Source organism: Schistocerca piceifrons, chromosome 9, assembly GCF_021461385.2.
Source record: "Schistocerca piceifrons isolate TAMUIC-IGC-003096 chromosome 9, iqSchPice1.1, whole genome shotgun sequence".
Classification (NCBI taxonomy): domain Eukaryota; kingdom Metazoa; phylum Arthropoda; class Insecta; order Orthoptera; family Acrididae; genus Schistocerca; species Schistocerca piceifrons.
The window spans coordinates 61,192,606-61,207,899 of NC_060146.1; the positions used below are offsets into that span (position 1 = coordinate 61,192,606).

At 40.3% G+C, this 15,294-nt stretch overlaps 1 protein-coding gene across 1 annotated transcript in view; it reads right to left on the reverse strand.

The window, feature by feature from the left end:
• Positions 1-4,762: 4,762 nt before the first annotated feature.
• Positions 4,763-15,294, reverse strand: part of LOC124717284 (speckle-type POZ protein-like) — an 86,684-nt gene continuing 76,152 nt past the window's right edge. The window contains exon 4 of the mRNA XM_047244099.1: positions 4,763-5,197. The gene's annotated coding sequence lies outside the window, so the exon portion shown is untranslated. The remainder of the gene's footprint in view (positions 5,198-15,294) is intronic.

Genomic DNA, 15,294 nt, shown 5'->3' on the forward strand with positions numbered 1-15,294 from the left:
TTTCCAACTGCAGTATCGAAACAAGCATTGAGTGAAATAATACCCAACACATGGGAAGCTATTTATGCTGTCCTGAAGGATGAGTTCTTCTTATAACAGCAGTTAATTTTCTATTATGTTTGCACACAAATATATTCTTTTGAATAAACTTTTGATAAACGTATATGAAATATATTGTTTTACATTACCTCGTGTTCCATTTCCTCGCATATTGACACTCCAATTTCATCTTGAATTGTACTCCTGCTTGGTCTTGGCGTTTCTTGATCACTAAGAAAGCCAAGCAGATCAAAATACCATAACGTTGGCTGGTATACTTGATCTACTCCTATACCAGATCTTCTAGATTTCTGAACTTTGGATAACTCTTTTCGGTAAACAGTTCGCAACAATTTTTTTTTAATTACTGTTTCTCTGTTTGCCGAGGCGTCAACTGCCCGCAATTTTTCAATTAGAGCATTGTATGCTGCTGTCTTTTTGTCTCAGTCACTATATTCTTTACTTTTAATCTTCCACAATCATGGGTGGTTTCTATATATTTCAATGAATTCACTTACAAACTCTCGAGAACACTTATGAGTATCAGCCATTTCAATGCCCTGTGCGCACAAATACAAACACTAGACTGAGCAAACAGCTGTTTCGCGCCAGATTTGCGGCGATTTCCTGTCCACACGCTCCAACTTGTCTGCCCAGATGTGGTTTGAACCCACAGATTTGAGAGGTTTCGCTCAAACCTCCAACTTCCAGGTTTGCACACACCTCAGGTTGGTGCAAATCTTCTGTCCACACGCAACGATCTGTCTGCGCAGATGTGATGTGCGCAGACATTTGCGCAGACAGATCGTTGCGTGTGGACGGGCCTCAAGGATATCGTTCCTTGCTGCTACCTTGTTTTGGGTTTTTTCACAGTGATATTTGTATGTAAGGCACCTGACAAGCAAAACTCTGAGGTATGTTGGCTGGTCTATGTGCTCTAGGGTACATCCTGTCCAGTTGAAGTGCAGCTTTCTATTTGCTAGGCATGCGTGTGGGTGAAAAGCATAAATTTTCATTTTAGTGGGATTGGGTTTGAGAGAGTTGTCATCATCATATGTTGACATAACTTCTAGGATATTCTCCAACTTGCTGAAATGCAGGCGAAGGATGGCTTGCCATTAAGGGCTACAAAACGGGACACATCATCATCGACATAACATTGTGCTTTAAGAGTGCTGCAGATGACAACTGAATGAGTCCAGCTGTGAAAAGAAATGGCACCCTGACCACCACTCCTGGTTGTTGGGCGTTATGGCAGGTGGCAGTCGGGTTCGTATCCCACTACTGTCTGGATGTCTTCACTGGTCATTGTGGCTCAGTTTCAAGCAGGTCTCATCCCTGAAGACTATTCTATTCCAGTCAGTGAGATTCCAGGCCAAAGATATGTCTGGAGACACCCTGGACAATAGTATAGCAACCTTACTGCCGTCCACCGTGTGGTCCAACAACCATGAGTGATAGCCTGGTGTGCCATTTCTTTTCATAGCAGGATCCCTTTGGCTGTCATCCATGGCACACTCAGTGCACAGTGGTATGTCGATGTATTCTGTGCTCTGTTTTGTTGCCCTAGATGGCTAGCCATCCTGGGTTTACATTTCAGAAAGATAATGCCCACCCACACATGGCGAGATGTTCTACTGCTTGTCTTTGAGCTTTCCTAATCCTACTTTGGCCAGCAAGGTCACCGGATCCCTCCCCAAATTGAGAACATTTGGAACATTATGGGCAGGGCTCTTCCCAACAAGCTCAGGATTTTGACACACTAATGCACCAGCTGGACAGAATTTGGCAAAATATCCCTCAGGAAGGCATCTAACCACTCCATCAATCAACGTGAAGCATTACTGACTTGTTCAATTTGTGAAGATATATATACCTGTGGATGTATATTAATAGCATTTGTAACTTTATTTTCGCATTCACCAATAATGACCTTTATTTTTGTCATATGTCCTGTATTTTTTACCTACATGTCCATAAACAACTCTGATAACTCTCGCTTAAAATAATTATCTTTCAGATACTGATTTTCCTACACCGCTCAGCGTTGTCCTGTTGTTGTTGTTGTTGTTGAGAACCAGGACAACTGAATCAAAAGACACTTTAAATTATTTTCTGTTTGTAACTCATAAGTTTACTGACATGAGCAAGGTCAACGAAGTACAACTGAGGCATACCACAGTGTGTGCACACACAGTATTCTGTAACTACTGATTCAGTAATGCAATAATTAACTCTGTAGTGAACAGTTAGGTTTATGTGCCATTAAGTAATACCATTATCACTAGGACTGAATATCAGTGCTGAAAAAGAAAGAAGCCAGTTACACATACACAACCCTCTAACTATCTCCTCTAATATATTATGATTATGTTTAGAGTAACTTGATTAACAGGAACAGTCACAATGATAGACATGCAATTAGGAAAGGCAAAGGTAGTACAATGTTGTTGTTGTTGTGCTCTTCAGTCCTGAGACTGGTTTGATGCAGCTCTCCATGCTACTCTATCCTGTGCAAGCTTTTTCATCTCCCAGTACCTACTGCAACCTACATCCTTTTGTGTATTCATCTCTTGGTCTCCCCCTACGATTTTTACCCTCCACGCTGCCCTCCAATACTACATTGGTGATCCCTTGATGCCTCAGAACATGTCCTACCAACCGATCCCTTCTTCTGGTCAAGTTGTGCCACAAACTTCTCTTCTCCCCAATCCTATTCAATACTTCCTCATTAGTTATGTGATCTACCCATCTAATCTTCAGCATTCTTCTGTAGCACCACATTTCGAAAGCTTCTATTCTCTTCTTGTCCAAACTATTTATCGTCCATGTTTCACTTCCATACATGGCTACACTCCATACGAATACTTTCAGAAATGACTTCCTGACACTTAAATCAATACTGGATGTCAACAAATTTCTCTTCTTCAGAAACGCTTTCCTTGCCATTGCCAGCCTACATTTTATATCCTCTCTACTTCGACCATCATCAGTTATTTTGCTCCCCAAATAGCAAAACTCCTTTACTACTTTAAGTGTCTCATTTCCTAATCTAATTCCCTCAGCATCACCCGACTTAATTAGACTACATTCCATTATCCTTGTTTTGCTTTTGTTGATGTTCATCTTATATCCTCCTTTCAAGACACTGTCCATTCCATTCAACTGCTCTTCCAAGTCCTTTGCTGTCTCTGACAGAATTACAATGTCATCGGCGAACCTCAAAGTTTTTATTTCTTCTCCATGAATTTTAATACCTACTCCGAATTTTTCTTTTGTTTCCTTTACTGCTTGCTCAATATACAGATTGAACAACATCGGGGACAGGCTACAACCCTGTCTTACTCCCTTCCCAACCACTGCTTCCCTTTCATGTCCCTCGACTCTTATAACTGCCATCTGGTTTCTGTACAAATTGTAAATAGCCTTTCGCTCCCTGTATTTTACCCCTGCCACCTTTAGAATTTGAAAGAGAGTATTCCAGGCAACATTGTCAAAAGCTTTCTCTAAGTCTACAAATGCTAGAAACGTAGGTTTGCCTTTCCTTAATCTTTCTTCTAAGATAAGTCGTAGGGTCAGTATTGCCTCACGTGTTCCAGTGTTTCTACGGAATCCAAACTGATCTTCCCCGAGGTTGGCTTCTACTAGTTTTTCCATTCGTCTGTAAAGAATTCGTGTTAGTATTTTGCAGCTGTGACTAATTAAACTGATAGTTCGGTAATTTTCACATCTGTCAACACCTGCTTTCTTTGGGATTGGAATTATTTTATTCTTCTTGAAGTCTGAGGGTATTTCGCCTGCTTCATACATCTTGCTCACCAGATGGTAGAGTTTTGTCAGGACTGGCTCTCCCACGGCCGTCAGTAGTTCCAACGGAATATTGTCTACTCCGGGGGCCTTGTTTCGACTCAGGTCTTTCAGTGCTCTGTCAAACTCTTCACGCAGTATCGTATCTCCCATTTCATCTTCATCTACATCCTCTTCCATTTCCATAATATTGTCCTCAAGTACATCGCCCTTGTATAGACCCTCTATATACTCCTTCCACCTTTCTGCTTTCCCTTCTTTGCTTAGAACTGGGTTTCCATCTGAGCTCTTGATATTCATACAAGTCGTTCTCTTATCTCCAAAGGTCTCTTTAATTTTCCTGTAGGCGGTATCTATCTTACCCCTAGTGAGATAGGCCTCTACATCCTTACATTTATCCTCTAGCCATCCCTGCTTAGCCATTTTGCACTTCCTGTCGATCTCATTTTTGAGACGTTTGTATTCCTTTTTGCCTGTTTCACTTACTGCATTTTTATATTTTCTCCTTTCATCAATTAAATTCAATATTTCTTCTGTTACCCAAGGATTTCTACTAGCCCTCGTCTTTATACCTACTTGATCCTCTGCTGCCTTCACTACTTCATCCCTCAAAGCTACCCATTCTTCTTCTACTGTATTTATTTCCCCCATTTCTGTCAATTGCTCCCTTATGCTCTCCCTGAATCTCTGTACAACCTCTGGTTCTTTTAGTTTATCCAGGTCCCATCTCCTTAAATTCCCACTCCAGGTAGTACAAATTGCACTTTAATTATTGCCCTCAGGATTTGTGCAGGTTTTAATAAAAAATGAAGATAGGAACAGAAATTTCATTTTTGTCCATTTATTTATCCTTCCAAGTGTACAACAAGCAATCACAATGATGTTTTTTCATCAAGAAGGTAATGTTTCACCAATAACAAACACAAGAGACTGTCACCATTGCATTTACTTCATTTGGCTGGAATATTAAATTGTTATACAAAATAGAGATTAAGGAGAAATCAGAATTAGAGTAATAAAGAACTGTATGGATTATACACAAAATATATAGATTTGCGATGTTATTAGCCGAGAGCACATGTGAGCACATTCCTTTTAAAGTTTGCTTTAGTTAATGTCCATGAAACTGCTCACTAATGATACCATTTTTGGCTGTCTATAATCGTTATCAACAGCCCATACACACTCAATGGTAGATGTTTGCCTCAAAACATGCTTGTAGACAATATTCCGTTACATGCTTGTAGACAATATTCCGTTCAGGCTCTTACTAGAGTTTTCAAGGCAGATTTTACATGCAGACATTTCTTTATCCAGTCCGTATTCTGTCCTCTTCTAGTTCTGTGGTTTCCTGTGGGATGAAAAAACTTAGCATTAGTACATTACACTGAAACAGAATGATGATAATGTGTCAAAGTGCTGAAACTTTGCACTGGTATGAGTGTGTCACTCCTGATTAATTAATTTTGTAAACAATGAGCAAGATTTAATTTCCCAGGACTTTTGTGCAATAGTTAACAGCTATTTATGAGACTGGTAATAAGCAAGTAACCTCTAATTATTTTCAAATAATTTTGTGAAGGTAGGTTATAACAGAATACTGAATCACCTTTTTGTAACAATCTTTTGGCAATTGCTCAGTTGAATTCCTGTAAAGGCTTGTTAATAGAGAAAGCAATAAAAGATTCCACAAACTCAGTTCTGATAGAATTAAACGTGAAAAACCACCATTTTGGCATTTTCTGTGACCAGGCCACAATTATGATTGTGTAGACAAACAAAAAATTGCTAGAGAAAGTAAAACATTATGGCCTCTTACTTCAGTGGTATCATACCTCACCAACCAAAGGCAGAGGGTTAGATTAACTAATGATAACACGGGACTTATGTCTGATACTTGGCCCATTCGTGATTGTGACCAATATAAATACTTTACTCAGAAAACTGAAGGACACTTGAAAAACAGTGGTGTTTGCTGAGATACATGTATGCTTATAAAGATGCCACAGCCATGAAAATTATGGAACAGTGTTCCAGCTTCACTCCTGGTCTTAAAAAAGTTGTAATTGGATTCTTACTCTATGTGTCAATACATTTACCCCATTAAAGAATTTGTGGGTGGTAACAGGACTGAATTTCAGGATTAACTATTAAAGTCGCAACCATAATACTACAAACAAAAATAATTTCAATGTAGACCTCACTTGCCCAATTGAGGTTCAGTCTTACAATCTAGTGCATCAGTCTTTAACTCACTGACAGCAGGCATCACACAAGAAACTGAAAATTCCCTGGTTTTGATCAGTTATGTGATACTAGGAACTTAAACTTTTCTTGAGTTGGTATTGCACCTCAACACATTGAACACTATTGTCATTTCTGTGTGCCACCTATTTACGATCCCCATCACAATTGATATGTTTTTATAGCTGAATAAGGCAATATACAAGAAATATTTTTTCACTAAAATTTTAATTTTTTAAATGAGCAGTCAACCAAATTGACAAAAAATTTCAGCTATTCATGCTCTAACCATAACTATTACAGGAATGAAAGATGATCGATATGACACCACAATAAGTATCTGAGAGAGCACTGAAAGAACTAAGTCAAAACATCGTCCCTGGTGTAACTGATATTCTGTCAGAACTACATATAGCTTTGGGAGAGCCAGCCATGACAAAACTCTTCCACCTGGTGAGCAGATGTATGAGGCAGGTGAAATACCCTCAGACTTCAAGCAGAATATACTTCCAATCCCAAAGAAAGCATGCACTGACAGGTGTGAATATTACAGAACTGTCAGTTTAATAAGTCATTGTTGCAAAATACTAACACGAATTATTTACAGAAGATTGGAAATACTGATAGAAGCCAACCTTGGCGAAGGTCAGTTTTGAACCCAGAGAAATGTAGGAATATGCAAGGCAATAATGACTAGAATCTTCCTAGAAGGAAGGTTAAGGAAAGACAAAACTATGTTTTAGCATTTGTAGACTTATATTTTAACAATGTGACTGGAATATTCTCTTTGAAATTCTAAAGGAAGTAAAAATAAAACACAGGGAGTGAAAGGCTATTTACAATTTATATAGAAACTAGGCAGCAGTTACGAGAGTTGAGACACGTGAAAGGGAAACAGTGGCTCATAAAAAAGTGAGACAGGATTGTAGCCTATTGCTGGTCTTATTCAATCTATACTGTAAGCAAGCAGTAAAGAAAACCAAAGAAAAATTTGGAGTAGGAATTAAAGTAGAGGGAGAAGAAATAAAACCTTGGATGTTTGCCAAAGACATTGTAATTCTTTTGAAGACAGCAGAGGACTTTGAGGAGCGGCTGGACAGAAAGGACAGCGTCTTGAAAGGACGATATAAGATGAGCATCCACAAAAGCAAAACAAGGACATAGCAAATCAAGGATTAAATCAAGTGATGCTGAGGGAATTACATTATTTCATGAGACTATGAAAATAGTAGTTGAGTTCTGGTATTTGGGCAGCAAAATAACTGATGATGGCCAAAGTAGAGAATATATAGAATGTCGACTGGCAATGGCAAGAAAAGTGTTTCTGAAGAAGAGAAATTTGTTAACATCAAATATTGATTTAAGAGTTAGGAAATATTTTCGGGAAGTACTCGTATGGAGTGTAGCCATGTATAGATATGAAATAACAGTTTAGGATGGAGAAAATAGAAACATTTGAAAAGTGGTGCTACAGAAGCATGCAGAAGTTTCAGTGGGTAGATCATGTAACTAATGAGGACAGACTGAACAGAACTGGGGAGAAAATAAATTTGTGGTACAGACTCACTAGAAGAAGGAATTGGATCATAAGATACATTCTGTGACATCAAGGGATCACCAATTTAGAACTGGAAGTAAGTGTGGGAGGTAATAATCATATAGGAAGAGCAAGAGATGAATGCAGTAAGCAGGTTACAAGGATTTGAGTTGTAGTAGTTATTCAGAGGATTGCACAGGATAGTGCAGTATTGAAAGCTGCATCAAACCAGTCTTTGGAATGAAGACAACTACAACTACAACAACCATAACTTTATGACTAGCTGACTATCAGAACATTTTTAGTAAAGCATAAGGGGCATTCAAAAAGAAAGAAGCCAGAGGCATAATTACACAAACCAGTACGATTATGTTAGAACTACTGACCCTGGCTGTTGAGACACTTGTCCCACTGTGACATAAGGTGGTGAATGGCTGTGTCATAAAATTCCTGGTGCTGCAATGTTAACCAGTTCCGCACATACAGCTGGACGTCGTCGTCTGAGGTGAATCAGAAAGGTTATGCTGACGTTCTTCTTTGACCAAGATGGCCCCCTTCTGATTCACTTCCTGTAGCACGGGACACAGTGAATGGAAACCTTGACCACCATTCGCCAAACGATCAAATCAAAACGACCAGGCAATCTCACCCTTGGGATCATTTTGCTTCACGACAATGCAAAGCTTCATAAGGCCAACACAATCGTGGCATTCCTGCAGATATTCAAATGGGACATTCTTGGCCAACCTCTTTACAGTCTGGACCTCAAAGCCCTATGATTACACCATTTTTGGTTTCCTTAAAAAGGATCTGTGGGGCAAACGATTCACCTAGGATTACGATGTCCAGCTGTACATACGGAACTGGTTAACATTGCAGCCCTGCGAATTTTATGAGACAGCCATTCACAGTCTTGTGTCACAGTGGGACAAGTATCTCAACAGCCAGGGTCAATACTTCTAACATACAGGTACTGGTTTCTGTAATTATGCCTCCAGCTCATTTCTTTTTGAATGCCCCTTATAATTTACTGCAAAACTACTGAGATTTATCACAAGAAATAAATCTGCCCTGGTTCTACTTGATGCCAATGGCCTTGCTGCCACGGTAACACTGGTTCCTGTCAGATCACCGAAGTTAGGTGCTGTCGGGCTTGACTACTTGGATAGGTCACCGCCCGGGTCTGCCAGGTAATGTTGGCAAGCAGGGTGCACTGGCCTTTGTGGAGCCAATTGAGGAGCTACTCGACTGGGAAGTAGCGACACTGGTCATGAAAACTGACAATGGCCAGGTGAATGGTCTGCTGACTACATTCGGTGACACCTAAGGACTTGAGGATTACACGGCGGCCCGTTGATACTGTTGGGCCTTCAAGGCCTGTTTGGATGGTGTTTGTTTGTTTTAGTTGTACTTGACAAAACCTCTAGTAGAATAAAATCTTACACATGACTTAGGTTTCAAGAAATAATTCTCATCTTCTGTCTGTTCAATAGTTTTGCTAAGCATCCAGGACCTGTGGCAGGTTTGGCACTTATATGCTCCTGTCCACCAGATGTACTGATTGATTCAAAGGGTTTTTATCATGCTTCATCCACATGGGCTCTCACATGATACTTGATAAATTTATTGGATTTTTTGCGTGACATACAATTTCTTGTGTGCAATCAATCATCTGGATTGGATTTCCATCCTGAAATCCAGGTCATGTATATGGTTTTTTTTTTTTTTTTTTTTTTTTTTTTTTTTTTTTTTTTTTTTTTTTTTTTTTTGTTCCAAATAAAGTTTTTGTGAAGTACAACTGGAATGGATTTATCTATCATGAAAAAAGTTCAGCAGCAGCTGTGGATGTCCCATGAAGAGTATATTATTAAGATGTAGCTGTACAGGAGCTTTTCTTCAGTTATTAAAGATCCAGAATATAGTACGATTTATCTGAAGGTTTGCTTTGGTTCTTCATTGACAGTTAGTGCACCATGAATTTCATATCAGTATTTGGCAGGGCAACTGAATGGAAAAGTATTCAGTAAAGCAAGCTAAACAGCCTGCAGGAGTGGTAGGTAGTTGGTGATAAGTTTAGATTGCATTTTTCATGAAGGGAAAAGAAAGCAAGAATTTACTGAGCAGCCACTGTTGAGTGAGATGCTTCAAGAGTGATGTAATAGCTACCTGGAACAAATGTCACTTAATAATCATAAAAGCATTTTCCACACAGCCTGTGTTCTGTCAGTATTATACCTGAACTTCCTTAATGTTGTTCAGTCAAATGACGGTTACATCTTTCAGAAAGTTTTGTATGACTGTGGTCCCACACAGAAGTAAAATCATTTTTAGTGTAGTTTTCCCTGTGTGTTTGTGTAAACTTTCTCAGCTGAATAATATACATTGGCTGTGAGTGCAAAAAAGTAAGTATTATAACAAATAATGATCTGTATGTATCAGATCATTCTTTGCAGAAGTCTTTTTAGGGATTTTGGAATTATATTGCCAGCTACCAGTACATACATTTATATCTTAATCATATTTGAAGCTGATCATTAAAAAAAAAAAAAAATTAATTTACCTATTTTTCATACATACAATGTATAAATAAATATACTATGTGATCAAAAGTATCCGGACATGCCCAAAAAAATGTTTTTCATATTACGTGCATTGTACTACCACCTACTGCCAGGTACTCCATATCAGTGACCCCAGTAGTTATTAGACATTGTGAAAGAGCAGAATGGGGTGCTCCACGGAACTCACGAACTTCGAACGTGGTCAGGTGATTGGGTGTCACTTGTCATATGTCTGTAAATGAGATATCCACACTCCTGCACATTCCTAGATCCACTGTTTCCAATGTTATAGTGAAGTGAAAATGTGAAGGGACATGCACAACACACAAGCATACAGGCAATCTCGTCTGTTGACTGACAGAGACCACCGACAGTTGACGAGAGTTGTAACGCGTAATAGACAGACATCTAACCAGACCAACACACAAGAATTCCAAGGAGCATCAGGATCCACTGAAAGTACTATGACAGTTAGGCACAAGGCAAGAAAAGTTGGATTTCATGGTTGAGCGGCTGCTCGTAAGTCACACATCACACTGGTAAATGCCAAACGACACCTTGCTTGGTGTAAATACTGTAAATATTGGACGACTGAACAGTGGAAAACGTTGTGTGGAGTGACGAATCATGGTACAAAATGTGGCAATCCGATGGCAGGGTGTGGGTGTGGCGAATTCCCAGTGAACTTCATCTGCCAGTGTGTGTATTGCCAACAGCAAATTCAGAGGCGGTGATGTTATGGTGTGGTCATGTTTTTCATGGAGGGGGCTTGCAGCCTTGTTGTTTTGCATGGCAGTATCACAGCACAGGCCTACATTGATGTTTTAAGCACTTTCTTGCTTCCCACTGTTGGAGAGCAATTTGGGGATGGCGATTGCAGTTTTGAACACGATTGAGCAGCTGTTCATAACACACGGGCTGTGGCATAGTGGTTACACGACAATAAGTCCCTGTAAAGGACTGGCCTGCACAGAGTCTTCACCTGAATCTTACAGAACACCTTTGGGATGTTTTGGAACGCCGACTTCGTACCAGGCCTCACCGACCAACATCGATACCTCTCCTCAGTGCAGCACTCCATGAAGAATGGGCTGCCATTCCCCAAGAAACCTTCCAGCACATGACTGACCGTATGCCTGCGAGAGTGGAAGCTGTCATCAAGGCTGAGAGTGGGCCAACACCATATTAAATTCCAGCAATACCAATGGAGGGCACCAAAAACTTGTAAGTCATTTTCAGCCAGGCGTGCAGATACTTTTGATCACATAGTGTATGCAGTATATGAAGTGAGAATGTTATTATCAAAAATCTTGAAAAATTTCTTGGTCAATTTACTTCAAATTTTAACCTAATTCTCTAATGGACATTTGGATGGACAATTATATATTGTGGAACATTGTTAACAGAACAGTTGTATTTATGGCTTATTGGCTAATTAAAACTAACTCCATCCAAACAGGCCTCCAAAGGCCCAATGGTACTGACAGACTGCAATGTCATACTTGGGTGATAGGTGTAACTGCATACGGATAGGGGCGTGCAGTCAGCACACCACAGTCCCAGCCATTGTCAGTTTTTGTGACCTGAGCTGGTATATCTCCAACAAGTACCTCCTCAACTGACCTCACAATAGCTGAATGCACCCCATTTGCCAACAGCCCTCAGCTGACCCAAATGGTCACCAATCCAACTGCTAGCCAAGCTCAACAGTGCTTAACTTTAGTGATGTGATGGGAACTTGTTTTACCACTACTTTGCCACTGGCAAAATACTGACCTCCTTCTCCCCCACATCCCTGTCTATTTCCTCCTCCTTTCCAATCTCTCTATCACCTCCTACCCCACTCTCTCTGCCTATCTTCTTCTCCCCCCTCTCTCGCTCCGGTCTCTGAATTTGGAATACCAGTAAACGAGGTTCAAGGTCAGAGAGGGGAAGGGGGGACGGTCAGAGGAGTGGGAGGAAATGGGCACAGAATGTGGAAAGGAGTAATGGGAGAGGGGGAGAAGGGGGGAGGGGAGAGGGAGAGAGAGGAGGAGGAGAAGAAGATAGAGAGAGGGGGGAGGAGGTGATGGATGGAGGGGGAAGGAGGACGAAATGGAGAGGGACATCGGGGAAAAGGAGATTTGGATAGATATCCAATACCCATATATATTAGAAATATGTGCTTTCTCTATTCTTTCTTTTCCCCTGAACCTGACTGAGCAACAGCAATGTGTGACTAGGAACAGCCAGCCACAGCATAAAATTAAAAAAAAAATGTTCTGGTACACACTTTGCCTGCTCGCCTACTTTTCAAACTGGATTTGTGTACTTGGGTGCAAAGGCATTCTACAAACTCTCATCTAACATACAGGAAGGAAGTGGGAATACCTACTGAATGAAATGAAAATAAAAATCATAACTCATTAGCCGCAAATTCTACCAATTATCTGATTGTCTACTTCAGTAACTGAAAATTCTTTACTTTTGCACAAAGTATGCCATGTGCTGCTCTATTATGAAAAAAAAGCATTCCTGCTTGAGGGTTAAGAAGTTGTACTACCTATTACCATATTTCTCAAGGAAGAGAATTGTACAAGTCTGATTCCATTGTCATTTGAGTAATTTTCCAATACAAGACTGATGCTCATAATCTTCTTTTCCTATTTTTGCTTTCATATCTCTAGAGTAGCATGGAAAGCTGCATCAAACCAGTCTCTGGACTGAAGACCACAACAACAACAAATCTCCAAAAATTATCTTACAGTTTTCTTTCAGACATTCACTGTATACTTCATCTAACTCATCACAAAAAGCATCTCCTCTTCAACTGGGGAATGACCCAATATGAGGCTGTAGTCGAAAAATTTCCCTTCGATTCTGAGTCTGCACAGTATGTGCACTTATGCCAGGAAATCCACAAAAAGATGGTTTTTCCTCTTAATTACAATGAAAGTAGTACCTAACACATGATCTTTCTTGTTCTAACGTAACCACAAGTGCCAACATGAAGACAAAGAACACAAGCGCAGAGAAGGCTGTGAGAAGACATCAACCAATAGCCTGCTAACTAGGACCACACCATAACAGGAGCGGCCTCTACAAGAAGAGAATATAAGCGCTACTCCTATCAGCCTCAACGGCACAGTACTGGCACAGTACTAGTACAGCACTATGACAACAGTGACTTATCATCCATGTCAATTGCTTACATGGACCCTGTATACAGCAAAGGACTTTGATTGTTTGCACGTCGCCCATTGCTTGCAACACGTTCTTGCAAGTCCAAAGTTAAGTATTGACAATCTTCGTTACTATAATAAAAACTATTAATTTGACTTGCTTGAATAGTTGAATAGCTAACCGCGAATGCAGCATCCTTTAGGCACCCTAGAAGCGACAAGTGGGCAGGACCCCACATTTCTTTTTGTAACCATCCTGTAAAGGGGTAAAGTTATAAATGAGACTTGAAACCATCATACGAGTGTCGTGCCAAAACCAGGCAACTACAATGTTGGCACAGCCAGCACGGAGACTGCACTGTCAGTGGCTTCGCACCACTTCTGTGATGACAGGCCACACTTGCCACTAACATCTGACTTTCCAAGCAGAAGCAGCGCAAGTCAATTACAGCTGTTGAGGATCACCAGCACATTTCAGATGAACCAACATAAATGGCAGGAATCAGCACACTAACCATCTCATCATCGACCAACAGCTAGGCAGCAATGTGATGTTGAGCCTTTGCTACTCTGGGCTATGCCTGATGCTTCTGCCACAGCCAGGACAAGAACTGCTGCCTGTCACATAGACATCTGAGCACCAGGAGCCACATTTGGCCACTGTCCTGAGTGTATAACTAGAGCATCCAGTCACCTCTGCCCTCACTGTGGTACTAATCTTTGAGCCCTTACCTGCAACCATTGCCACAAGCCACACTTACTATGTCCAGGGGACACAGGAACCTGGAAACACAACAGCAGAACATGCAATCAGCAGTCAGCAGCTGTCACCACTGGGTAAGCAGTGTCACATTCTCTGTGCCACCCACAAATGATAATAAACAAGTTCTTCTTCAGCTGCACAGCATCCTTCGTCAGCAGAGGAGCCAAGCCCACACTGAACTATTTCCCCGGGTGAAAATACACTTTTTCCATGTTAAGTGACAGTATACTTTCCATCGGAACTGTAAAACTTATCAATCCTTTGAATAGATATGGTTTTATACAGCAGTGTAGAATTTCTCAGCACTTTAGGAAACAAAACTCAGGGGGAAAAAACGCGTTTTGGAAAGATCTTTGATACGCAGCAACATGTACACTGTCATAATTAATATCTCTGAGCTTCTAAATCTACACCATACTTTGCAAGCCACCTAACAGTGTGTGGTGGTGGGTATTTCTGGTACCATTAATTGATCTGCCCTTCCCTATTCCACTCGCCAATGGCACATGGGAAGAATGATTGTTGATAAGCTGTAACTTCTCAAATTTTCTCATCGTGGTCATTTCACAAGATGTATGTGAGAGGGAATAATATGTTATGTGACTCTTTCCAGAAAGTGCTCTCTCAAAATTTCAATTGTAAATCTCTCTGTGATGCACAATGCCTCTCTTGTATTGTCTGTTACTGAAGTGTGATGAGCATCTCTGTAATGCTCTCGCATCACCTAAATGATCTCATGATGAAACATGTCGCTCTTCATTAGATCTTCTCTCTCTCTCTAACCAGCCCTATGAGGTAAGGATCCCATAGTGATTAAAAATACTCAAGAATTTGTCGAAAAACTGCCTTATAAGCCACTTCCTTTGTTGATGAGTCACATTTCCTTAAGATTAAGAATCTGAGTATGGCATCTTTTTATCCTCTTATTTGCTTTATGTTGTCATTTCACTTAAGATCACTCTGGATAGTTACTCCTTGATATTTTATGGTAAATACTGTTTCGAGAAATTTGACGTCAACGATGTGATTGTACAGTAGTGGATTTCTTCTCCTATGTATGCACAATATGTTATATTTATTTACATTTAGGGTCAACTGTGAAAGCCGGCACCGTTCATGAATCCTTTGCAGGTTGTTCTGCAAAATGATACTGCCTTCTGGCATTGCTAATTTCTTACAGAC